The following is a 26,432-nucleotide window of genomic DNA, read 5'->3' as shown; positions in this document are numbered from 1 at the left end:
GAGGTGAGAATGGAAAAAGAGCTGCCGATGGAAATAGAGAGCTTCTCAAATCACCCTCGTTCCCTCCCCACCGCACCATCAGCGCTTCGACAACACCTGCCCTTCCGGTGGTGGCCCCTCCACGCCAGTTGCTGGAAATCGCTGTCGGCAGAGTGAAGGCAGAGAGGCCGTTTTCTAGCTGTGTGACCTTGGGCAGGTTACTCGGAACTCTGCACCTCGTTTCCCTCTTTTTTCAAATGGTGAGGATGATAACTACCTGGTCGGGTCTTTATTAGAGATAATACGGTTCCTGGCACACAGTAGGTGCTCAGTATGAAAATGTTTTCTGCAGGGCTCCCCTTCATCCACCGACCCCTCCTCTGGAGAGACTTCCTTTATGACCAGCAAGCTGGCAGCACCTAGTTTCCTAGCTGGGCACATCCTTATGGGTATTCTCTCTATTGCCATCTGCCCAGACCTCCCTCCCTACCCCCACCATGTGTAGGTATACACATAGAAAACATGCAGCTTTCTAATTTGCTTTTAGTTAGAAATGTGTCATAAGCGTCATTCTCTATAATTAAATATTCTTCTACAGAAAAACTTTGCTAATGGCTTCTTTTGGTTTTCCGTGTCCACCGTCGTGTTACGTGTGTGCTGGTTTACTTCCTCGGTTGTATTGTAAGCTCCTTAATTATCCATATTCCCCAGCATGGTGCCAGTCCCAGGACCGGTTTGTTCACTGATTGATGGAAATATGGAGGCAAGGAAAGTAAGTGGGATTTGAAGTAGAAAGACCGGGGCTTAAGCGCTGAGTCTGCAAATTCCTCAAATTTTCCTTCCTTCCTTCTTTCTTTCCTTCCTTCCTTCCTTCCTTCTTTCCTTCCTTCCTTCCTTCCTCCTTCTTTCCCTCCCTCCCTCCCACCCTCCCTTCCTCTCTTCTGTCCTTTCTTTTGCAAATGCTTTGTTAAACGTTTTAAGTATTTATGCAACTATGCATTTATTTAAATATCCTGTGAGTGCCTCCAGTGCTGGGTCCTTAGCAGGTAGTATTGTACCTAGTCATGGACCAGATCCCTGCTCCCCTGGAGTGTGCTTCCAGTCGGGGGTGCAGACCCAAACTAGATCAACAGATGAAAAATAAATAGATCACTAAATCGCGTTTAAATACACCAGGAGGGACTTTCCTGGCGGTCCAGTGGTTAAGACTTCACCTGCCAATGCAGGGGGTGCAGGTTTGATTCCTGGTCAGGGAGCTAAGATCCCACATACCTCACGGCCAGCAAACCAAAACGTAAAACAGAAGCAATATTGTAACAAATTCGATAAAGACTTTAAAATAAATAAATAAATAAGTAAATACACCAAGAGTGAACACAGGGCTGAGAGAGATGATAAAGGGGAACACACTTGAGATGGGCACCCAGTGAAGCCCTCTCTGCAGAGGTGAGAATTAAGCTAAGACCTAAAGGAGCGGCTGCAGGGAACGGGGAAGATGTTCTGACAGAGGCCTTGAGATGGGAAACACCTTGTCATCCTGGGAAACTGAAGAAGGCAGGTGTGGCCACCGGTAACAGGGAGGGAGCAAGGTGCCTGTGGGGAGGCTGGGGGGTCGGCAGGAGACAGGTGATGCTGGGCTCGTAGGTTCCGGTAGGGAGACCGGCTTTGCAGTAAGAGCAGTGGACGGTCACCAAGGGATTTTCTGTGGGTAATTTGTATTTTAAGGCCACTCGGGCTGCTGTGTGGAGATTGATCTCTCTGGTTGGGGAGGGAAGAGTTGAAGCCTCTGGGACTTGGGAATGCAAGAAGACAAGCTTTATTTTGGAGCATTGAAGGAGATATGAGGCCAAGGACTCTGGAAAATGGGGCAGAGAAAAATATAATAACATGGAGAGCTGGGGATGCCAGGAAGAACTCACAGGTGTGTCCCTCCCACTCCCGCCTCCTGCCCACATTCCTTCCCAGTCGGCTGGCTGTGGCTGTAACTCAGAATCACTCGGAGCTGGAGTTGGAATCCCAGAGCTACTGGGGACCCCAGCGTGATGCGATTCAGTCTTGTCACTTTTAGTTTGGGAGACTGAGCTTCAGCAAGGGGAGGTGACCTGCCCAAGGTCACCCAGCTAGAAAGTGGCGGACAAGAACTTGAAACAAGTCAGGTCCCCCAGGCTCAGAGCTCTTTGCACCTCATCTCAAACCCATTCCCACCCGGGGCTGTCCTAGTTGGATGCTGTGTTTAACCTCACCTGTTAGAAGTGTGCTCTGCAGTTTCTGTGCAGTGTCGTCAGCTGCCCGGGCGGGAGTGCTTTCATGGTGATTCCCTGGTGGCAACGACAGCTTCACATCCAAGCTCGAGGAGGCGTGCCTTCCAGGCCCTCCACAGCTGATGTTCCAAGAGCTGTCAACAGCCGAGCCCCTGTTGGGCCTGCAGAGATACAGCCATGCTGCCTCCTGATGGCCGGCACCTAGACACGCTTAAGAAGGCTGGCAGGTCTCTCAGGGGAGATGTCCAGAGCTGGAGAGGACTTCTGCCCACCTCCCTCATCATCTCTTCCCTCTTTTGCATCCTGGCTGGTGATGTGGTCCATTGACCCCAGGACAGGTCCCATCACACCTCATCTCTGGTGCAAGAGAGGCTTGTTCTCAGTGTTCCCCCTCCTTCACATACATTTTTTTTGTGCACCCCTAGCACCCCCTCAGGAAGGCTGCAAAGACCGTTTTTATTCCAGTTTCCTCCTTCCTGCGACTGGCTCCCAGTGAGGACTTCTGGCTGTGGTACCTCTCATTTGCAGAGGAAATTCTCACTTTGCTTGTCTAGACCAGTGGTTTCCAGCCAGCTCCCTGGGATGCTGTGTAGAGAGGCCCCTCGGGAAGGTTGGTTGGGCTGCTGTGCCAGAGACAGCTGGTTACAACACTCTACTGGGAGAACTCATGGAAGAGTACCTGGAAGGGTTACATTTTCCTTTCATCTTAATAATAGAATCCCTGGTTTTTAGCTGGGCGCCTGGCTGCCCAAAATAAAGACTACATTTCCCAGCCTCCCTTGCTACTAGGTATGGCCATGTAACTAGTTTCTCATCAATGGAACAGAAGCACAAGTGTCTTGAATGTGTGTTTTGAAGATTTCTTAATAAGAGGGAAGGAGGGAGCACCCCTTCTTTTTTTCAGCTCGCTAGAATAGAGAAGTGACGGTTGACACTTAAGCAGCTCTATTGAAACATGAGGTGGAATGTAGCATAACGATATTAAAGAATCTCAAAAACTAAGGACTCCTTTGCTCGTCCTGGACTCCCTCCCTCTTGTCTTCACGTACCTGAAGGAAAAATACATTCCATCTTGTTTGACAGCCAAACCTAATCTTAAGGAATACAGCTATTCACATCACCGTATGTTGGAAATCAAAAGCCCTGTTGCCCTTTTATTCAGTGATCATTTGCTTCGGGGGCCATGATTTGTGTTAGTACCAGAGATGTAAAGCAAAAAAAATAGTTTCCTATTTTTCAGTGAGATGAGTTTGCTAGGCCACCATAACAAAATGCCACAGACTGAGTGGCTTAAAAAGAAATTTATTTGCTCACAATTCTGGAGCCTAGACGTCTGAGAGAGGTGTCAGCAGATTTGGTTTCTCCCGGGGCCTCTCCCCTTGGCTTGCAAATGGCCACTTTCTCACTGTGTCCTCACGTGGCCTTTTCTCTGTGAGAATCTCCAATGTCTCTCTTATGGATTAGGGCCCTACCCTAACTGGCTTCATTTTAACTTACCGCTTTAAAGACCTTATTTCCAAATACAGTCACATTCAGAGGTACTGGAAGCGAGGACTTCAGTGTATGAATTTGAGGGAACACAATTCAGCCCATAACACCAGGAGCGTTCTAACACTAGGAGTGAGTGGACTCCTAGTGGGAAGGACAGACAGAAACTAAGATTAGATTCAGACTTAAGATAACCTAGTAATGATTGTGTCTGGAGCAAGAGGTAAGAACAGAAAATCCATGTGTGTCAGGAGGCCCCTCGTCCTCAGTTCCAAAATTCTCCAGGGTTTGTTCCGAGTCTGCTTTTGACTTGACCTTCACCTGTCCTTGACACAGTTAATATGTCCTCCCTTGTCACATTTCCCGCATTTGGCTCCGAGGTCTCCACTCTCCTGGGTGGCCTCCTCTCCCCCCCGGCTGCTCCTTTTGGGCCCCTTTGCCTGTTGCTCATCCTTTCCCTTGGAGAGCTCCTTTGGTCTTAGGGTTCTTGTGTCCTCCTTACACTGACACCTTCCAAGTGTTCCCTCTCCACCGGCCTCCGGACTGGGGCGTTCAGCTGCTTCCCTGCCCATCTCCACTTGGGTGTCTAGCCATCATGGCAAAATTCTCATCCTCCCCGTCTCCCCATTTGTGATCTTCTCCATCTTCATGAATGGCAATGCCAGATTTTCAGCTGCTCAGCCTACAACCTTGGCGTCGGTCAACCTTAGACTTCCCTTGCTCACCCGTCATATCCAGGCCGTCAGTAAAATATACCCAGACCACCACCTCCTCTCACCCCCCACCACCCCTACCTTGGCGCCCGCCATCATATTTCTTGCCCGCGTGATTGTGACAGCTCTTTCTGTCCTCCCTGCCTCTGCCCTTGCCCTTCTACAATCCATGCTCGAAACAGCCCAGGGTGACCCTTTGAAACAGAAGCCAGAGCGTAAGCCTTCTCTGCTTCCACCGCCCTCCGCCACCAGCCCCCATCCTATTCGGAGTAGCAGCCATGGTCCTTACAGTGGTCTACGAGGTCCGTGTGACCCAGCTCTGCTGCCCCAGTCATGTTCCATTTCCTTCCATCTAGCTCGTCCCACCATGCCATCCTGTCCCATCGTCTCGCAGACACCCCAGCAGCCCCGCCTCGGGATTCCGCAGCTGCTGTCTCTCCCCCCACCCGCACTGCTCTCTCCGGGTCTTCCGCAGGTGTGCCCAGCCGTCTCCAGCAGTGAGGCCTGCCCCGGCCGCTGTATTTAACACCCAAAGTCCCCCACGCTCTGCAGTGCTCGCTCTTCTCTTCCCTAGCTGGATGTTCCTCTGCTGCTCTCGGCAGCCTTTAATATGCCTTACAATTGTTTGAGTTGATCCATTGGTTTCCCCGATCCTACTAGAAAGTCAGCTGCCTGGAACAGCGTCTGTGACATGCTAGGCACTCAGTAAATACTTGTGGAGTAAATACCAAAGACAGCCCGCACAGAAAGCAAACCTTTATTTCAAGCATAAACCTTTTGGTCTATATGATATATATATATATATATATATATATATATATATATATATATATATATATATAAAGTGATAAGATATATGTGTTTTATATATTAATATATGCTTGAAATTTTCAATAAATGCCATAAATATAGCATATATATCAAGACAGACATTATATATATATGTGTGTGTGTGTGTGTATATATATATATATATATATATATATATATATATATATATATGGCATATATCTCTCTCAAAGGCCAAAATATATTTTTTTATATATAGCCAAGGTGCCGTAATTTTTGCAAAGGAGGACACTTTCTCATTTTCTGGTTTCCCCGGCTGCCTGTCAGGATGCACTCAGGCAGCAACTGTGCAGTAAACGGGACAATTTTAGCCTCTGGTTTTCCAGAGCAGAGAGCACATCATTGCCAGAAGGTTTCTGCCTCACATCTGGTTCTCCAGAGTGGCAGGCCAGTCACAGGTGTGGTGCATCAGACTATGAAAACACCAGTGGCCATGACTCCCTGCCTGCGGTGTGTCAGCCTCTTTCAGGCCCCCTCCAGCATGAGCTGGAAAAAGTGGGCCTTTCTCAGAGACTGAAAAGCTCCTCCGCGTCTCCTAGGACTGTATGTTGTGGCTCCATTCCACTTTCCAGTTCGCCGGGACCGCTTTCCCTCCCCTCACCGTGCTCTAGGCACGCTGGCCTCTTCGTGTCCCCAAAGGCACCATCTCCAGCTCAGGGCTTTCGTGGCTGCTCACACACCTGTGTTGCTCCCTGCATTCCATAGAGCTGGGTCACCCCCACAAGACAGTTTCCAGTCGTAGCCTGTGAATGTGACCTTCTTGGGAAACTGGGTCTTTGCTGGTGTGATCCAGTTCAGGTGAGGTCATCCTGGTTGGGTGGCCTCCACCCAACGACCAGTGTCCTGATAAGAAAGGCACAGACACATAGGGGAGGAGGCCATGTGAAGATGGAGGCAGAGATTGGAGCGATGCTTCTACAAGCCATGGAACGTCAAGGATTGCTGGCAGGACCACCAGAGGCTAGAAGAGGCGAGGAAGGATCTTACCCTACAAGTTTCAGGGGGCGCGTGGCCCTTCTGTGCCCTTGATTTCAGACTTCTCGCCTCTAGAACTGTGAGAGACTACACGTCGACTGTTTTAAGCCACTCGATTAGTGGTACTTTGTGACGGCAGCCCTGGGAAGCCCATACCCAGCCCTTTCATCCTTTGCTTCTCAACCTAAATGCTACCTTTTTGAAGGGCTTGCCTGGACTCCCAACCACAACGCTGGTTGGATACTTGTAACACCTTTTACTTTTTCTCTACTTTTTCTCTTTTAGAAACCTCCCCGATAGAATGTCTATGCTCTGGGGCGTCCGTGTTGTTCGCTGCATGTCCTCAGTCTCTGTGTCCAGGGAGAATCTTCCACACTTACAGGTTTTCTTCATTTAAATCCATCTGTGTCATAAGATCCCCAGTCAGAAAGTTGCCCTGGGTGTTTCCCCTGGAAATCCTCAGTGTACAATTATTCAAATTGAGTTGCTTAACCAATGTCACTCCTCAGTTGCAGTAGACGCCAGAGAGATGTGAGAACCTTTGAGAACTTTCCAAGCCAGGGTCCATTCTTACTGTTTAGCCTGAATGTGTTTTCCTGCTAAGAACATGAACCAGAAATGAGTTTTACCAACGGGTTAGCAAAACCTTAAATAGAAAAGAAACTCCAAAAATGTCAGTTCTCTCACACTCCCTTTCCTCCTCAACTTCCCCTCCCCACCTCCTGTCACCAGGACCTCCCAGTCTTGGCTCCTGGGTCAGGACGAATGGTGGACCTCTCCAAATTCTGCTGTGTTTTCCCTCCCTGGCTTTTTAGATGGAGATGTCTGTTGGGTGCTCTTAAGTCCTTTTATTTATGCATTTATTTTTTTCCCCAGTGCATATAAAAGTCATGTTTACACCATACTGTAGTTTGCCAAGTGTGCGGTAGCGTTGTGTCCCTCCAAAATGCAAGTTAGTTCAAAAAATGCATGAAATGCCCAAACAGCTATAATAGTAATATCGAAGACCACTGACCACAGATCACCATAACAAGCACAATAATGACGATGAAGTTTGAAATATTGCAAGAATTCCCAAAATGTGACCCAGAGACGTGAAGTGAGCAAATGCTGCTGAAAAAAATGGTGCCCATAGACTTTTAAGTCCTTTTAGAATTGACATTTCCCCGAGACTCGTCTGTCACGTGCTATGTAGGTTTGGACTCTGACAGAGACAGAATGGCCTTTATTGAGCACCTACTATGTGCCAGCTTTCAAACTAGGCAGTTTTACCCTCTGTAGCTCCTTTTTCGTTTAATCTGTTCCAGAGATCTTCATTCACTATGAAGTGATCTCAGTTCAGAGACATTTTACTGATGAGAGCACTGAAACTCAGAGAGGTTAAGTAATTTGCCTAAGGTCACACAGCCACTAAGTGGTGGAGCCCTTTTCAAATCTAGGTCTGTCTGACTTAAAAAGTAGTGGGGTTTTTTAAGCTAAGTTTTGCAACTGTAAAAAGCAACCCTAACTAGAAATTGCCTTATTAGTAGCAAGGGACTTTATTTTATAAGAATTTCACTGTGCCTGGGACTGCTGTGTCAGTGGTTATCAAGGAGTAGCCTGTTGGCAGGGGTTTTGACTGTTGGATTTATGGACCCAGGACCCTTGGTATGTGCTCAGGACATCCTACAGCCCCGGCAAGCACTCCGGCCAGGGGTTATCTGCTCCTGGGACTGTGCTTTCTGACTCTGGGACATCAGGCTAACCACATCTCTGCTCCAGCCTCAGTGTCCCCGATCACAAAATCAGGACTCAGATTCAATAATCTTTGTGCTGCTGTCCTGCGTTGATGATCAAGGATTTTAGCATCGTGAGGCTACAACACCCAATTCTTTCATACCCCTCAAACTCAAGCCTACCAATTATATCTAGAGCACATGGCCTACACCAAAACTTCCAAGGCAAGTCCCTTCTGCCAGAGGCCCAACTCTCACCCTCTCTCCTCATCTCCTTAGCTCACCTCCTCTCCTCTCCCGGAGTCAGTACTGCTGAGGGCCCTGGGGTAACTGTCTTAACGTCTCTGAGCTCCCATGTCCTCTCTGAAATGATCTCAAATGAGTATAAACCCCTACCTCATTGGCTCATTGTGAGGCGTACATGAAATGGAACAATAACCTTTGTTCACTTTCCAGGGACCTTGAACTATGCCGAGTCTTGACCTAGAAGCACATATTCTGGATGTGTTCAAACCTTGGCTGCGCCTCTTACCCACTTACCCGCTGTGTGGAGTTGGGCAAGTCGCTTTACTTCTCTGTGCCTCAGCTGCTTCTTTTGTAAAGTGGGAACAATACCAACCTACCCATCAGCTTGTTATGAGGGTGAAATGAGTTCCTACTTGTAGAGCACATAAAACAGTGTGGGGCGCACGGCAAGTGCTGTTCTAAGAATTACCAATTCCTTTTTTTTTTTTAATTTTTTAATTTATTTTTGGCTGCATTGGGTCTTCGTTGCTGCGCGCGGGCTTTCTCTAATTGCGGCAAGCAGGGGCTACTCTTCGTTGCAGTGCGCGGGCTTCTCATTGCAGTGGCTTCTCTTGTTGCTGAGCATGGGCTCTAGGTGCGTGGGCTTCAGCAGTTGTGGCACGTGGGCTCAGTAGTTGTCGCTCGCGGGCTCTAGAGCGCAGGCTCAGTAGTTGCGGCGCACGGGCTTAGTTGCTCCGCGGCATGTGGGATCTTCCCGAACCAGGGCTCGAACCCATGTCCCCTGCATTGGCAGGTGGATTCTTAAACTTTGCGCCACCAGGGACATCTCAAGAGTTAACAGTTCTTGTTAGGTCATCTAATTCTCAAATCAGCCTAATGTACGGGGTCCTGGTATTATCCTTATTTTATAAATAGGGAAGATCAGTAACTTGGCTAAGCCCTGAACCCATGCTGGCTGGCAGGGTCTTAATCTTAAGCTATACTGACACAGAGATGAGAGAGGTCGACGTTTGGAGTTTAAAGGTCTGCCAGAGCCATCTTGAAATTCTCAATAAATTTTATCTTCGAATGTGTGCTTTGTAAGTGAAGTCCTGCCCCGGTCACCTTCTCACCCCCCAAGATGGGCTCCTGGCTGCCCCATCCCTTGCCCTGGCCAAACCCGGCAGCTGCCCTCTGCTTCTGGTGGGGACCTGGGCACGGGGAGGGGCCCGGTGGTCGGGCAGAGCTGTGGACGTCTACAAGGGGCTGCGCTCCCCTGCACGTACCCCCGGCCTGAGGGCACAGGACACGAACTAGCAAATAAAAGCCCCACAGCCGATAAAGACAGAGATCGCAGAATAAAGTAAAAAGCTTTTCTTTTTCCTTTTTGAATAAGAGGCCTTGCGTTTTCATTTTGCACCTGGTGGACCTTGCTAGTTACGCAGCCGGCCCTGGGTGCATAGCAAGTCATGGGTGGGAATGAAATGGCAGCTCCTTTCCCCTTCAAAACAGCGACAAGGGTAACAACGAATGCGTATTCCGGGTTCAGTAATTCAGGGCGGTTTGTTCTGACTTTTGATCCACAGGTAGAGACAAAGGCTTTTCTTGCAGGCCCCAAAGGGGGGCACTTTTGCCGCTTCCCACAAAGATGGCTTCCCTGAAGCCTCCTAAGTCGTCAGTGTGATTTGCACCCAAAATATGGGCTGTTTTCCAGCCAGCAGCCCTGTTTGCTAGGGGATGATAGGAACATCTTATTTTTCCCTCCTTCTGTTGCTGTAATTCCCAATGCAGAGTGTTCTCTTTAAGAGATGCTGTGGGCGGGCTTCCCTGGTGGCGCAGTGGTTGAGAGTCCGCCTGCCAATGGAGGGGACACGGGTTCGTGCCCAGGTCCGGGAAGATCCCACATGCCGGGGAGCGGCTGGGCCCGTGGGCCGTGGCTGCTGGGCCTGCGCGTCCGGGGCCTGTGCTCCGCAGCGGGAGAGGCCGCGGCGGTGAGAGGCCTGCGTACCGCAAAAAAAAAAAAAAAAAAAAGATGCTGTGGGCAACTACTTTAAGCAAATATGGGCATCTCTGTGGCTTGCAAGGCTGCAGCCAGGCCTCGGAGGTCTGGAAGGTGGACCCCACGGCCTGGGCATGGAGGCCCTGCCGACGGTCTCGGCAACTCAGTGCCACCCTCGGGACTCCTGGGAGGCAACTTAGGCCACAGCGCTAGAAGAGGGAGGAATCTCAGAGCTATGGGGCGGGAGAGCTCCTGGTCTGGTCGTCCTCATGTCGAACAGATGAGAACCCCGGGAGACAGAGTCAGCAGCAACTCCAGACGATTCCAGGGCCACTGTGATGGGCGTCCAGTGAGAGGCCTCAGATTAGAGTACAGCAGCCAATGTGCTCTGCTGGGAGAGACGTCTCCTTGCTCGGGTACAGGCCCACATCCACCATATCGGGAGGATGGAACAGTCCAGGAAGAGTGAGGGATGCAGGGAGATCCTGCTAGCGGAGGCCCGTAATGGGGAAAGTTGGCCTGGGATTGGATGGGAGTTTGGGGGACAGCTGGGCCTCAGCCAGTTTCCTTACCTTGGATACTGTTCTGTCTTCAAGAGCCCGCTGCCTAAGCAGCTGGGCCAAACTCATTTCCACAGCTGCCTTGGGCATCTCTGAAACCCTGGATGTAACCGTGTGGGCTGTGGACCCACTGAGGCATCTGTGTATCTTTATAGTTAGTAAGCCTGTTCTCACCACTCCCCCAAAGGTACCCTTTCCGTCCGCCCCGCTGCTTCTAAGAAGAGCATCTTCAGCCAGCAAAACACTCCTTTTCTGTTTCTCTGTTCACAGGAGGAAGAAAGGAAGAGTGGGGAGCTGGGCACAAAAGGCTTAGCCCATGGTGCCTTTTTGTGAGTTTTGCCACATTTCAGATGGAGTTCTCACGTCAGAATCCAGATTAGCACGTTGAACTCCCAACATACAGTTGAATAACTCATATGCTTTTTACTTGTTTTTACCATTTTCTGATCGTAGTTGACCTTTACTGAGTCCTGTCTCTCCACTTGGCCCCCTTGCTGAGCTTTTCTACACACATGGTCCCTTTCCATTTGTATTGAGATTTAATTTACATACAGCAAAATGCAAAGATCTTAAAGTATAGATTTTGGTGAGTTTTGATAAATGTATACACCCATGTACCCATCACCCCAATACAGGAACATAGCATGTTTCCATCACTGCAGAACGTTTCCTGGGCCTTCTTCCACTCAGCCTCCTTCCCCACCTGTACACGAAGGGGGCCACTGCTCTGATTTCTGTCACCGCAGCTTCGTTTCTCTCTTCTAGAACTTACGAATGGAAGTTTTGCTTTTTCATGTCTGTCTTCTTTTACTCCATGGAGCGTTTATGGCCTTCATCCAGGAATACCAGCAGCTGTTCCTTTTTATCACTATCTAATATTCCGTTGCCTGAAGAGCCCACACTCCGTGTATCCTTTGATCTGTTGACAGACATTTTTTCAAATTTTTGGTGATTATGAATAAGCCTGCTATGTGCTTTCACATACAAGCCTTTTTATAGACATGTGTCTTGGGGAAATACCTAGGACTGGAATCATTGAGTCATATGCTAAGTGTATTTTTAACTTTATAAGCAGCTTCCAAACCTTTTTTCCAAGTGGTCATATCAGCTTTTTACTCCCACCATGAGTGTGTGAGAGTTCCAGTTGCTCCCGCATCCTCACCAACACTTGATATTGACAGTCTTTTTCATTTTGGCCATTCTAGTGGGTGTGAAGTGGTATCTCATCATTGCGATTTGCATTTCCCTGATGACTAATGACATTGCACACCTTTTCATGTAGTTATTGTATACATCTTCTTTTGCGAAGCGTCTGTTTATGTCTTTCCCGCATCTGGGGAAGGGTCTTGTTTGTCTTAGCGCGTTGCAAGAGTTCTTAACACATTCTAGATACAAGCCCTTTGTCAGATATATGTGCTGCAAATATTTTCTTCTATCTGTGCCTAGACTATCCCTTTTAACCCTCCCAGGAAACCTAGGAAGTGGATATCATCTCCACTTTGTTTTACAGAGCCAAAAACTGAAGCACAGAGAGGCTAAGTGAAATGCCCAAAGTCACACAGCTACTCAGTAGCCGAGTGGGAATGCAGACCCACTCGTGTGTGACTCAGAGCACTGACATCCAGAAAATTCCAGGGAGGAGCTCTCCATACACTAAGCCTCGTATCTCCCTGGCAGCCTGGGTGTGCCAGTGCCGGGGCTGGGTTATTTCAGTTCACACTCGCTCCCTCTGCCTTGCAAATACCAGACCATCCTGGGAAGTAGCCGGCTCCCAGAACTCAGCTGGGAGCACTGTCTTCTCGAGCGGATGCCATGGGGCTTTGAGCTGCTCTGATGAAAGACAAACTGCGGGTATTTTTACGGGTCTCTGAGGATGCTGGCAGGATTACCTCGTGCCAGGAATAACAATGAGGGGCCTAGGCGAGCTCACTGCCAGCCCTGCTCTGGGAGACATCACTGGAGGAGGCGAGCCAGGCGGTGGGAAGGGAAGGGGGCCTGCGGGTGGGAGGGCAGGGCTGGGTTATTTATCCACAGCTGTCTCCAAGGAGGGCTGCTGGATCACCCCAGGGACTCTGAGCACGGGAAGGGGCCCCTGTGGTAGTCAGAGCAAAAGGCTGGGAGGTGTGTGAGAGTGGGAACCACAGCCATGCCAGTCATCAACATGCTAGTCAGAATAGCGAGCCTTTATTGAGGACCCCTGTGTGCCAGGCACTGTGTTTGCTTTTTGCATCCCCATTAGGTGCCAGATATGGTGTAGCTGTTTTGCACTTACTAGCTTAATGCTCATAATAACCCCATGAGATACGTATTATTAAAATGCCCACAGGAGGAAACTGAGGTTCAGGGGGGTTAAGTAATTTGCCTAACGTCACATCGTTTGTAAGCGGTTGCGGTTTGAATAGAGGTTTAGCTAATTCTAAAGCCCAGTCACTTAAATGCTCTGCTGCCTTTCTGTTCACAAACTTGTGTCAAATTCCTATTTGGGTCAAGCACTACACAGGGTGACTTGACCAGGGGAATATAATGTTGAATAAGACCCATCCCTGTCTTTGGGCCGTGTGGTTAGTTGAACAGTGGCCCCGCCAGAAGGTACGTCCACATCCCAGAATCTACGAATGTGAGCTCATCTGGCAAAATAGGTTTTGCAGAGGTAATTAAGTTAAGGATCTTGAGATCGTCCTGGGTTATCTGGGTGGCCCTAAATCTAATGACAAGTGTCCTTACAAGAGACAGAAGGGAAGACAGAAGAGGCGAAGGCCATGTGAGGATGGAGCAGAGACTGGAGTTGTGCAGCCACAAGCCAAGGGATGCCTGGAGCCTCCAGACACTGCAAGAGGCAAAGAATTCTCCCCACGGGCCTTGAAGGAAGGTTCATCGGACCCGACTTACTAGGTCCAGCCCAGACACTGGAGGGGGTTATTCAAGGGCTTGGATCCTGGGAGGTGCGATCACTGGGGGCCATCGTCGAGGATGCCTCTCACAGTGGCAGAAGGCGGACTCCCACCTACTATTTGTGTGGCTCTCCCAAGTCATCTGGCTCCGGACTGTAGGTGGAACGTGTGTGGGCTCCTGAGCTGGATTCTTTATACATATCACACCACGTAGTAACGTTTAATGCTCACCTGAATTCAGCAAGGGGAGGCGTTCACACCCCCATTTGACAGAGGGGGTAACTGAGGCTCAAAAGATGAAGGCCACACGGTAGCATATAGAGTAAACCAGTGGCTCTTGACTTTGGCTGCATCAAAATCCCCAAAGAGAGTTTCTGGGCTCCGTGCACAGAACTTTTGATTTGGTAGGTCTAGCATGGAGCTGGAGAGTTTGCATTTCAGAGAAGTTCTCAGGTGAAGCTGATGCTGGAGGTCTGTGGACCACACTTTTAGAAGCACTGGAGAATCAGTGTTGCAGGGACAGGGGAACCCTGGAATGTTAGTGAATTAACAAATAAAATGTATTTCTTGCTCAAGTTGCAGTCCTGTTGGCGTTAGTTGGCTCTCCTCCATCCATGCACTGTTTGGAGCCTGTGGTCCCCAGAGTTGCCATGGAAGAAGAAAGAAGGCAAGAGGGTCTTGTAGGATGTTCTAAAGGGTGAGGTCCGGAAGTGACTTTCCTGCCTTCTGCTCACACCCCATTGGCCAACACTCAGTCACGTGGCCCCAAACAACTGCAAGGGAAGCTGGGAAATGTAGTCTTCCTCAGGAGGAGGTGATGGTGCGATGAACATGCAGCTGGTCAGAGCCAGGCTAGGACTTGATCTCAGGCTCTTTCCCCCTTCATCTTTTGCTTTTTCAAGTGCTCTCAGTGGACTTTCTCATATTAGCCAGATTCAAGGGACTTTTTTATCCTGTACAAATTGAAAAAAGAGAAGAGGAAAGAAACGTTTCTTGGGTCCATCAGTGCATTCGGTTGCCGGCAGCCTTGCCTTCTACGGGGCCCAGGTGCTCAGCTGAACAGCTGCTGAGCACTTTGAAAGCCTGTAGCATTTCTGTAGGGGTTTCTTGCATGAGTTTCATTTCTACCATCTTAAGCAACGCAGGGTCACCCTCTCCAGCATTGGAGGAGCCCTGTGGCTCCTGCTTCTTCAAGGCCTGAAGCCTGAACTCAGGGCCACAGACAAGCTCCAAGTGGAAGACATGCCGTTCCTGCCTCTCCCCACCCTGCTGCTCCAGACTGTTCCACACGCCTGCAACACCTGCACGTTCCAGTTTTCATGCCTTTGGACACACGGTGACATCTGCCTGAATGCGCTCTCTTCCCTCCAGACTCAACTCAAGTGACACCAGCTCCATGAAGCCTTCATCGGTTAGTCAAATGAACATTCAACTTGCCCTCATTTTGGAGCAGAGGTGGGGGAGACAGGCCTCTTTGTCTATGCCTGTGGTCCAGCACTTGTCATGGCCTGTGCAGACTCTAAAGGCTTTTGCCCGTGCCTGTTTCTCCTCGCGGAATGTGAGGTGTTTAAGAGCAAAGACCGCGTGGCCTCCTTTCCTGGCTTCTTCATTACCTGCAAGACTGAGGTCAAAAGACTTCCTGTGAAATGCAAAACCCTCCCCAAGATCCAGAGGTGAAGAGTGAAGTCTCTGGCATGGGTTGGAATCCCAGCTCTGCCACTTGTGCAAGTTTGGGCAAATTCTTAGCTTCGCTGGACTTCAGTTTTCCCATCGGTACAGTTGGGCTAATGATGTTGTACGTATTCCATGAAATAATATGCCTAAAGCCCTTTGAACAGTGCCAAGCGCATGGGAAACTGTCGAGACGTGCCAACTATCTCTCTGTTATCATCATTACTCTTGGTATCACCCTCTCGACCTTGGCACACACCAGCCACAGCAACTTATTTCCTTGCTGACGGTTTTGGTGATTTTGCACGTCTCTCTGCTTTTGCACTTGGTGTTTTTCAGCTTGGATGTCCCTGTCTCTCACCTATTCATTCATTCATTTAACAGAGTTTTTGCTGAGCTCCCAACTACTCACACTGGAAACTCATCTCAGTCAGCCCTTCCTGGCCAGTCCCACTGGATTTACCACTCCTGTTTCGAAGTCTATTTACTTTTTCTGTATCTCTGTGACTAATTTGAGAGCAAGAAAAAAAAAAAAAAAGTTCTTTTCCCCACTGGATTTAACTGCTCTGAATCCAGGTCCTAATATCATGGGTGGCACGTAGTAGGAGCTTAATAAATATCTGTTGAATGAATACATGAATGTTGATCATCTCCAAATCTGGCCCCAATGCCAGAGAATGCAATAACTTGGCATCAGGCATAGCAGGGGGATCTGCAAAGCTCGGGCACTGGGAGGTCCTTCAGGAAGATGAAAACAGCAGCCGTGGAACAGCAGCCTGAGCTGGAATCTCTTTCCTTTAGGTACCAGGGGCTCAGCATCTCCAGAGGTGGGGTGGGGGTGGGCAGATCCCATGTGACATACTGTTTCCAGTGGGTCTGGGCTTTTAAAATGATGATTAATATTATTATTAATGATATTTCCTGATACAAGGAGAGAGGGCATCCTTTACAAGCACAGGGCTTGCTTCATGGAAAGCACCCAAAGTATGTTTGAATGGTGAATGCTGGTCCAGTCTACAGAGCACATCCAGTTAGTTGACAACTATGTATTGATTGCCTTTTAGGGGTCAGGTGCTACTCTGGGTGCAGGAGATGGGAGTTCTGCAGTAAACAAAATACAGAAGACCCCTGCCTTGGGGAGCTCACCTTCTAGAGGGAACAAGGAATTGAGCTAAGCTATTAGTTTGAATTTTCTCTCTCCTCCAGGGGTGGCCAGCTGCCCCCCCTGCCCCCCACCCCCCGCCCCCCAGAATTTTCCTCTTCTTTTGTAGAGCAGTGGTTCTCAACTAGGGGGTGAGTTTGCACCCCAGAAGATATTTGACAATGTCTGGAGATAGTTTCGTTTGCCTTGAGCTAGGTGTGTCTGTGTTACTAGCATCTAGGAGATAGACGTTGAAGAGGCTACCCAGCATCCTACCATGCACAAGACCGCCCCACAAGAAAGACTCTTACAGCCTGCAATACCAACAGCTCGACGTGGAGAGAGAAGGGGCTTCTTAGCCAGTGACTGCATTTCCCAGCTTCCTGTGAGGCTGGCTGTGGCCACGTGACTGGTTCTCGCCAATGGTGTGTGAACAGGAGTGCGGTGCCCACACCCGGGTGCAGAGCTTTTAATAAGTGGACGGACCTCCTTCCGCTTCCTCAGGTTGGAAGAAGAGAACAACAAGGTCCCAGGTGACAACGGAGCCACCTGGGGCCCTAAATCGCCACGTGGGGAGAGCTGTCTAGCCATCAAAGACGCTCTCCTTGGACCGTCATGGGAATAAGAAATAAACCGCAGCGTTTCAACCCTATGCACTTCTGGGTCTCTCAGTGATAGCAATTTAACCTACCCTAACTTCTGTAGTCTTGACAATAGTTCTTCAATGAGAAGAATAGCCAACATTTATTGAGCACACAATATGAGGCAGACACTAAGCTGTTTAAATGTAAGATCCCATTTTGTCATCATACCAACCCTATGAAATAGGTACTATCATTACCCTTTTTTTTTACAGATAAAGAAACAAAAGTGTAAGGAGGTGAGCAGGGCACTTAAGTACCAAATGGAAGTTTTATGTCAGATCCCAGCCTCAACCACCAAAAGCCAGTTCCTTTCTCCATCCTCAATATCTCTTCACTTGAGCATCATCTCCCCACAGGGTCACCGTAACTGTTCTCTCTTTGGTCCCTCTGCCTCCATTTTGGACACTGCAGGTAGGCTGACGTTTTGAAAACCAATCTGCTAACTTCATCATCTCTTGCTGCTTCTCCTTTAGGCCATACACCCTGGGCTTTGGCTGTCCTGCAAGAGGAAAGGATTATTCTTTTTCCAAAATTATTCTTGCTCTGCAGAGGGAATCACAGTTAAAGTAACAAGCTTCCCCTGTGTATTCTTAAGAGTTCAAGCAAGGATTGTTTGACCATCTCCTGGGAACACTGTTGAAAGGATTCTTACATTGGGTGGGAGGTTCATTCCAACCAGCCATTGCTACGGTTCTGCAAAACACAGCTAATTGCATAATGTAAAATGAACCCAGTTTTTCAACTTCGTTCAGCTCTCAGATTCTATTTGTTCTATTAAAGACCGTATTGACTTTGGAGAGCAATGTGGCAGTCTCACACTCTAGCAACTTTACTCCTAACTACACTCCCCAGAGAACTCTCGTGTGCAAAGGAGAAATGTAGGATTTATAACGCAGAAAACTGCAAAGCTAAATGTCCATCCACAGGAGAATGGACAAAATAAACTCCTACAAAGAGTATGATGGAGGAGTGAAAATAAATAAACTAGAGCTACGCGTGGCAAATACAGATGAATCTCAAAAACGTAATGTTAAGCATAAAAAGCACTTTGAAGAAGGATGAGGTAGAGTATGATGTCATAAATCATGTTATATATTGTGCCAGTCCGGGTCCCAGCAGGAAACAGAAGGCACCCTTGGAATTCTAAAGAGAAGGAAAGGAAAGAGCCATTTACAGAGGTGGCAGGTGTGATAGATTGTTTCATGGCCACAGATGCCTCCCATCCCATTATGTATTCCTCCTTTGCTGCTCCTTTCATCCAGATGTGGAATTAGTTTCCATCCCTTTTAATCTGGGCTGGTTTTGTGACTTGTTTGAACGAATAGATTATGGCAAAACTGACTTGGAGTGAATTCCAGAGGTCTTGCAATTTCTGCTTTCACCCTTTTGGAACGCTTCAGATATCACGAAAAGAAGCCCACGCTAGCCTACTGGAGGCCTCATGGAGAGAAAGACCCAACCACCAGCCAACAGCAACCACCTGATACCCGAGTGAGACCATCCAGGGCCAGCCAGCTCCCAGGTGAACATCGGTTGGTTACAAATGTATCAGTGAGTCCAGCCATGACTGCTGCGAGCAGAAGAGCTTCCTAGCTGAGCCCTGCTCAAATCACCAGCCCACAGAATTATGAATTAAAACACGGGTTAATGTTTCAAGCCGGTAAGTTGTAGGGTGGTTTGTAATGAGCATACAATCAACCTTGAAGAGTTAAGGAAACAAGAAGTACTGAGGCCTCTAGGAACTACCAAGGTGGGAGTTTCCACAGCAGTGCAGTAGCATTGGCTACAGGAATGCAGTGGGGGGCTGGAGTCTCATCAGGGGGGCCACCTCAGAACCCCAGAACCGCAGCAGAGATGGAGTTGGGGAGACGTGAGTACTCCAACCTCTCTCTCTTCCTCCCACCAGTCTCCTTCCAGGCCCTCCTACTGGCTGAGCCTGGTCAGAAACCAGAAGGCAAGGGAGACCGGGAGATGCCATTTTTGGGGGTCAGCCCCCTCGGGCACAGAGAATGGATGTGGCTGGGACTGGGGGCAAACGGAGAATATACCAGGACGGGGTTGCTCCCAAACAGCAGACTGTAAGGACTGCTGTTCTCGTTTAAGGGAATGAGAAACCACACATCAGGAGAGAGGTTCTCTCTGGGGAAGGAGGGATTTCTACCTTGAAGAAAGTAGGGGGTGCTTTCATATATGCATGTTTCCATATAGGCTCCACGTGCAAGGGAAGGAAAGGCATTTTAGGCAGGCTCACTGCACCTGACTCTCCACCATGCCCTTTCACAGGAGCCGTATATAAACTAGGTGTGTAGAACCATCCCATGAGAGTGTGGGCTAAATTACCTCTTCTTCCCAGGTAAGAGGGTCAGAGGGTGAGAGCGACCCCCGGCCCTGTTGCTCGGCGCAAGGGCTGCTGAGTTTCAGATTTAAGTCCGTCCACCTCCAGCACCTTTGTCTGGATGAAAGACCCTCCCTGGTGTCATGGCAGGTACATACCTTTTGCCCATATCTGTCTGTTCCTTCTTCTCTGTTTCTCCCTTCTTTTTTTTTTTAACATCTTTATTGGAGTATAATTGCTTTACAATGGTGTGTTAGTTTCTGCTCTGTAACAAAGTGAATCAGCTATGCATATACATATATTCCCATATCTCCTCCCTCTTGCGTCTCCCTCCCTCCCACCCTCCCTATCCCACCCCTCTAGGTGGTCACAGAGCACCCAGCTTATCTCCCTGTGCTATGCGGCTGCCTCCCGCTAGCCATCCATTTCACATTTGGTAGTGTCTATACGTCCATGCCACTCTCTCACTTCATCCCAGCTTCCCCTTCCCTTCTTTTCTTTTCAGCTGGAGGAAGAGAGAAAATGATCCCAGAATATTATTTGTCTAAGAGGAACGTTTAAGATAAAATAGGCTATGTGAGGCCTGCCATTAATCGTCCCCACAGCACCTGGCCTAGGTGGGAGCTGGGATCTATGGTGATGGATAGGAATGTTTTTCGAATTCAGCTGTCAAAGCCCGGCAATCATCCCTGCCTCCTGGGTGGAACATTTACAATCTTCCTCTTTAGCGCGTCTTAAGACACACAGGCACTTTTGTTTCCATGGAGAGCCCACTCTTCCCTCTAAGGTAAATTGCCCGCTTGCCTGCCCTTCCTCCCGTCTTTCCCTCTTTCCCTCTGTTTCTCCCTTTCCTTCTCTTTTTCCTTCATTTGCTCCCCAATTTCCTCTACCCTTTCCTCCTTCCACTGAGCTTCCCGCCAGCAACGGGGTGGAATGAGAGCCTTTATCCTCCCCGCAGGGGAGGGCAGTGCGTGTCCTCCCCTGATGCTCCTGTGGAGAGGTTCTCAGAAGCCTCTGGGGCTGAGAAATCTCACCTAGATCTTTGCATTGTTGTCTTCCTAAGAGCTTATTTTGCAAAGAGCTCAGAGCCAGGGAGTAAGGCGGGCCCCAGGCCCCGGGAGGATGTTGCTGGTGGCCCCAGGCGTCTCACTTCATCTCTCAGTTTCTTCACTTGCAAAGTGAGACTCAGTCTCCCCAGAGCCATCGTGAAAAAATGCTGGCGAGGGTGGAAATAGATTCCTTCCTGTTAGTCACCCAGGTCACTCAGCTGACACCTCTGCCTTTTGGCCCTGAAGTTTATTTATTAACAGCCTTCAAAGGGGGGCCAGGGGCCTCCTGGGGGTGGAGCCCTAAGAGGCCGAAAGCCATGGGCGTGGGCAGGTAGAGCAGGCGGGGCGCTCTGGGGCTGCCTTTGTAGTTTCTGGGGAGTTTCAGAGATGCCAGTGACCATCAAGAGCGGTGCCTGCGTGTTTGGAACCAAAGAGGAAGATAAAGCTAGTCTCCGAGCGTGTGTCTCTCGCCTGTAAGGAGCTCTACATATGTGCCTCTGAGTGTGTTTGTACAGTGTGAAGGCGGCTCTGTGCGCACACACGAGCACACCTATATGTGCCTGTGTCTGTGTGCATGTGTCATGTGTCTGTGAATGGATAGTATGAAGGTGAGTCTGTGCATACGCACGAGAGTCTGCGTGATGTATAGTATGAAGGTAGGTCTGTGTACACACAAGCACCCGTACGTGTGCACGTGGCAATGGTGTGTGCGTGTGCGCACGTGCGTGCTCCCCATGGGTGGGCCTCGAGCACTTTGATCAAGAGCCACCACATTTTGCATCCGGCTCGAGGGTCCAGTTACAGAATAGGAATCCTCAACATATAGCGAGAACGTTCAGATGTTCAGCTGAGGGGATGAGGTTGGTTTGGGAGGCTCGGTGCCCTAAACGGAAGCCCCTCTAGCCCCACACTGCCCGCGTGGGAGTGAGGCCTTTGCCTGAGAGCAGATGTGTTTCCCTGTGGCCTCGTTTTGCTCTGGGATGGGACTTGGTGGCAGGGAACACAAGCTCAGGTGTTTTATGCATTTCCAGAATGTGTCTGATTTGAGTCGGGATTTCGTTAGGAGTAAGTGCGTGTGTGTGTGCTTGACTCCAGCTAAATATGTGGTGATGCCTCTTTCCTTTTATCCTCCCTCCCCCGCGCCTTCCCTCTCCCTCTCCCTCCCACACATACTGTGCATCTTCTCTTTGCCGGGCCCTGTTCCATGGGCCAAGGCTGCAAAAATGATTCAGAAATAGTCCCCATCGTGAGAAACAACCAGTGTATTTAGGGTAAAAGATAAGCAAGCCGTGGAGGGGGACACCGGGCATTCTGGGGGCACAGACGGGAGCCCCTCATCTCTCAGGGACCCCATGAAAGGCTTCCTGGAGACAACGATGCTTGAACTAGGTCTAGAAAGTGGAGGAATTCACCAGCTTTGTAAGAAAAGCTGCTATTGTTTCCAGGAGGTGGTACTTTGGGGCACAGGACAGAGTCATCTACTCACGTCTGGAGGACTCTAAGAGGTCATAGGGCCTTTGTTAAAAATGATTGGTCTGTGATACAGCTTTGCACTAGAAAGATCCTGAAGGGGGAGGGCAAGCACTGCAGGGCAAGCAAGGATTAGAAGACGAGCCCTCTTTACTTCTATTTGCCAAGTTAGACTTCCGAAGGGGGAAGGAACGAGTGTGAAGCAGGGAATGTGCGCTTACTGAGCACCTACCGTGTGTCAGGCGCCTCTTGTCTCATTGTGTCCTCACCGACAGCTCTGTAGGTAGGAGGTTGGTTAACCCCATTGTACAGCTGGGGAGACTGAGACTCAGGTCTCAGACCAGGCAAAGAACAGGACTTTGAATCACAAGGTATATGGCTCCATTCCCAAACCTGTGCCTCTTTCCAACAAACCCCATTGCCTACAAGAATCTTCTCTAGAGAACATAGCACTGTGGCCAATAGACTTCTTGTCAAGGATCATAAGCTTGGAATTCAATATAAAGTCACTACTGTTCCTCCCCCAAGGAAAAACCCGAACGCCTGCCCCTTTTGAAAAAACAGCATGTCTTGGTGGGACGGACTATTAATATACATCGTCATGACATCAGTATCGCAGGCTCTTTCTTTTGGGGAGCCAGGATGTTGCTGATTTGCATACTGCTTTGCATTCATTTGCATTTACTCTCCATATGCAAAATCAAATGCCGCTAATTAGTGCAACCTTGTTACAATGAGAAGCAGGCCCAACCTTCTGTGCCAGGGCCTATGGAGCCCAGAACTGGGACCCAAACCACCCAAAGCCAGTCACATCTTGGGTCAGACACACTGGAGCGTTGAGAGGGAGATGTACGCCCTGAATGAAAAACGGGATGGCTGAGTATCATTATTTTTCAACTATTGTCCCTTTGAAGTAACTATGGCAGAGAGAGAGGGTGAGGGGAGAGAGAGAGAGACAGAGATCAAAGGATGCGGCAGAATTTCCTCGGAGAAAGAGCACAGAATTTGGAGCCCAAAGGCCCCAGATGAAATCAGCATTGGAGTTTGGCTTTGCCACGTACAGGCTGGGGGACTTTGCACTTACAGGCTGTGTGGACTTGTAGGGATTACATGGGAATAAAATGGACGAGAATGTACTTTGCAAATGTTAAAGCACGATATAGAGGTCAGGGCTCCAGGCCAGGCCACCTTGTGACAGAAGGCAGCACCAGGGTCAGCTGGGGACAGAGGCTCACAGTCTTGCAGGGTCCAGACCCCAAATATGATGGGAAATATATCTATGTCTGTGTCTCTATCTCTATCCCTATCAGCTAGCATTTAATAAGCACACGAACCAAACGCTGTGTTAAGCACATCACAATCATTATTTCACTTAATGATTCCCATGAACACTCTGAGAGGCATGGATTATTATGACCCCACTTACAGATACCACCACGGCAAAAACGTGCCTGCCAAGCGCACCAAGATAACTCTTTCCAAATGGTTAAGAACCTTCTCTCCCGAGCGGTGATGGTGACATTCATGGTTTATACTGCCCTACCCCGCCCCCCTTTTCTAGCCTCCATGCAGACTATGGTCTTTTTACTAAACAACTTCTTTCACATTTGCCTAGTTGGGACCATTTGGATTTGGTTTTGGCTTTTATTCTATGTCCTCTGAGGACTCTTTTGTTTTTTTTCTCACCTGGTCATTTTGATTAGACTTGAGTATTTCAGCTCCATAGTCACATTTCATTACTTAGGACAGTCTCTGCAGAGAGCAGCTCCCATCGACCAAGGTAGATTGCATTATGGTTCACAAATTGGGATCTGTAAACCATGATGGAGGTGGGATTATACCCCGTGAATATATAGGCTGGCCGTGTGGCTTTGCTCTGGCCAGTGACGTGTGAGTGGAAGCAATACGTGTTGCTACTAGGCAGAAGACAGCGTGCGGTTTGTCATGTATTTCTTTCCCTTCTGACCTGTTGCCCAGCTATGTTCTAGACAGAATCTGCTCCACAACGGGGCCCTGGAATAGACGCACCGTGGAACTTCTGGTGGGCAAGTTACGTGAATAAGAAGTAAATCTCTAATTTTGCAAGCCTTCAAGCCTTGGAAGATTATTTGGTTCAGGAGATAACAGCCTATCCTGATGGAAACATTCTCTTTCTATTAAATATTATGAGATTAGTGCTCGTATGAACTGACTAGTTATATTGTAGATAACTGGACACTTATCCCTATGATATTGTCATCACTCAAAATATTGTGTACTTCCATTTTGAAAACGGCTTTAAAATTATAAAATATTACTACTACTGACAACAGCTAATGCTTTGCAAGCATTATCATATTTAATCTTGACAACAGCCCTGTGAGGTAGGTTCTCTTAACTTCCATTTTCCAGACAAGAGAAACACAATCTCAGAAATGCTCACTAATGAGTCAAGAACACACAGCTAAGAGGAGGGTCAAGATTTAAATCTGCATTCTTCTCAGGTACAAACCCTAATGTCATTATTTTCTACTCATACTTTCCCCGACAAAATGGATATTAACAGGCTGAGTCACACACCTGACTCATCAGAGATGATTACAGGTATTTTGGCTGCTTATAAAAAACCAAAATAGTTTATTGAGTAATGAAAATCACATTGGTCTTGATATTAGAAGCTACCGGGGGCGGGGGTCGGTTTGTAGCTATTTCTTATAAGTGACCTTATTATGTGACCTTGGGCTAGATTTTTTTTCCCCTCTGCACCCTGGTATTTTCATCTGTAAAATGGAGCACTTTGCTTCAGACCACATGGTTCACGAATCTGAAGGATGGGGTCCTTCAACCCCCTAAAAATGTATGCAAAACATTGTATGTGTATTTTTTTCTGGGTAGAGGATGCATAATATTCATCGGGTCCTGGAAAAGTTCTGTGACACCCTATTGATGAGGAACTCGAATTCTCTCCTTTGTTGAGTATGACTTATCCCTTTCCCCAGAAGAAGTGGGTGTAGGAGCAAGGAGAATTCAGGCTGACTAAATCACATTTGAGTCGTATGCGTTGAGTGTCAGTCTTATCAAAGAATAACTGGAAGGCAAGCTGTATCAGTTTAGTAAAAATAATCATTAAAAAATGTTTCTGTCTCACATTCCTGTGGCTCCTTGCAGCTTACACTGCACAGAAGCTGTTCTTTTGTCTTCCTGGCCAGGGACTGTGTCATTAGTTGTGGCTATTGGTCATTTCCTGTCTCCCTCAGCCAAATAATCATGTTATTTTGACTGGGATGAGAATGGGTCCAGAGCTGTGAACTTGGTCTCACAGTAACTGGTAGATGCCTTTCCTGGAATGTGGGAGGAAAAGAAAACAGGGCAGGAAAATAACATTCACGGAGTGTCTGCCCTAACCAGACTCTCTGTTGGCAATTCATTCATCGTGATAAAGTCATGCATGTCTCTTTCCAAGCAATGTTTATTGGGTACCTATCATACCTTGGCCACTGTTCTAGGTTCTGGGGATATAAAAGTGAGCAATCAGACGAAAAAGTCCCCACATTCCTGGAATCTATATTCTGGTGAGAGAGATAAAATATATTAGTAAGAAAATTACTCAACTATATATGTTTCACATATGCTGCTTCAGGACAGTATGGCAAGATGTCCTACATAGTATGACCTCAATATTTCAGGTGAGGAAACTACGGATTAGAGACATGAACTAACTCAACCAGTGTCACATAACAGGTAAAAGGGAATGACGTGAGCTTTCCAAGTTAGATTTTTCTGACTCCCAGATTGCTTTTCCCTCGGAAAGCAGTGGCCATGACCTAAAAGATAATCTTTCAGCTGGGAGCCTTTGAGTCAAATGTTCCTGAGGCTAATTCCATCCTGATGGAGATCTGAGTTTATACAGAGAAGGCTCACTCCCCTACCCTATTTGTACCCAGTTTGAAGAGTTTGGGGCCATAATTTATTCAAATCAGTTTCTTCCCCCTTCTGTCTTTTACTTCTTCTTGGATTCTAATTACACACGTGTTGGATCATGCTTGACATTGTCCCACAGGTCTCTGAGCTTCTGTTTACTTTTCCTCAGTATTTTAAATCTCTGTTGTGTGGATTGGAGAGTTTCTATTGATCTTTATATTACATCTTCGCTGGTTGTTTTCTTCATTCTTTATCTGCTCCTTCATTAATACCTTATTTTGAAATTTTGTCTGATAATGACAACATCCTTTCCCATGCAGTGACATTTTGTATTGCCTGACTTTTTCTCCTGAGTATGCATTCCTCTTTTCTGTTTCTTTGCACGTGTAGTAATTTTGGGTTGAAAACTGGACATTGTAGATAATACATAATAGTAAATCTGTATCATGTTGTCTTCTTCGGAGGATTATTGGAGTTTTGTTATAGTAAGCACTCGACCTGCCTGGATTCAAAGGTATGTAGCACCTGATATTTTTGCTCTATTCTTTTTTTTTTTTTTTTTTGGCG

The 26,432-nt window shown here is 48.1% G+C and overlaps 1 long non-coding RNA gene across 6 annotated transcripts in view; it reads left to right on the top strand.

Moving 5' to 3' along the window:
- Positions 1-26,432, top strand: part of LOC137209863 (uncharacterized) — a 393,448-nt gene that overhangs the window by 242,880 nt on the left and 124,136 nt on the right. For 2 of the 6 annotated variants that reach the window (XR_010936153.1, XR_010936149.1), the window contains 5 exons: positions 11,035-11,127; positions 17,324-17,522; positions 18,512-18,771; positions 19,465-19,596; positions 19,952-20,233. This is a non-coding gene — a long non-coding RNA (uncharacterized lncRNA). Of the gene's footprint in view, positions 1-11,034; positions 11,128-14,231; positions 14,353-17,323; positions 17,523-17,584; positions 18,772-19,464; positions 19,597-19,951; positions 20,234-26,432 lie in introns of all 6 variants that reach the window. The other 4 variants (XR_010936154.1, XR_010936150.1, XR_010936151.1 and 1 more) reach the window with 3 other exon arrangements.

This window comes from Pseudorca crassidens, chromosome 17, assembly GCF_039906515.1.
Source record: "Pseudorca crassidens isolate mPseCra1 chromosome 17, mPseCra1.hap1, whole genome shotgun sequence".
NCBI classification, from domain to species: Eukaryota; Metazoa; Chordata; class Mammalia; order Artiodactyla; family Delphinidae; genus Pseudorca; species Pseudorca crassidens.
The sequence above is the reverse complement of the archived record's forward strand: the minus strand, read 5'-3'. Positions and strand labels throughout refer to the sequence as shown.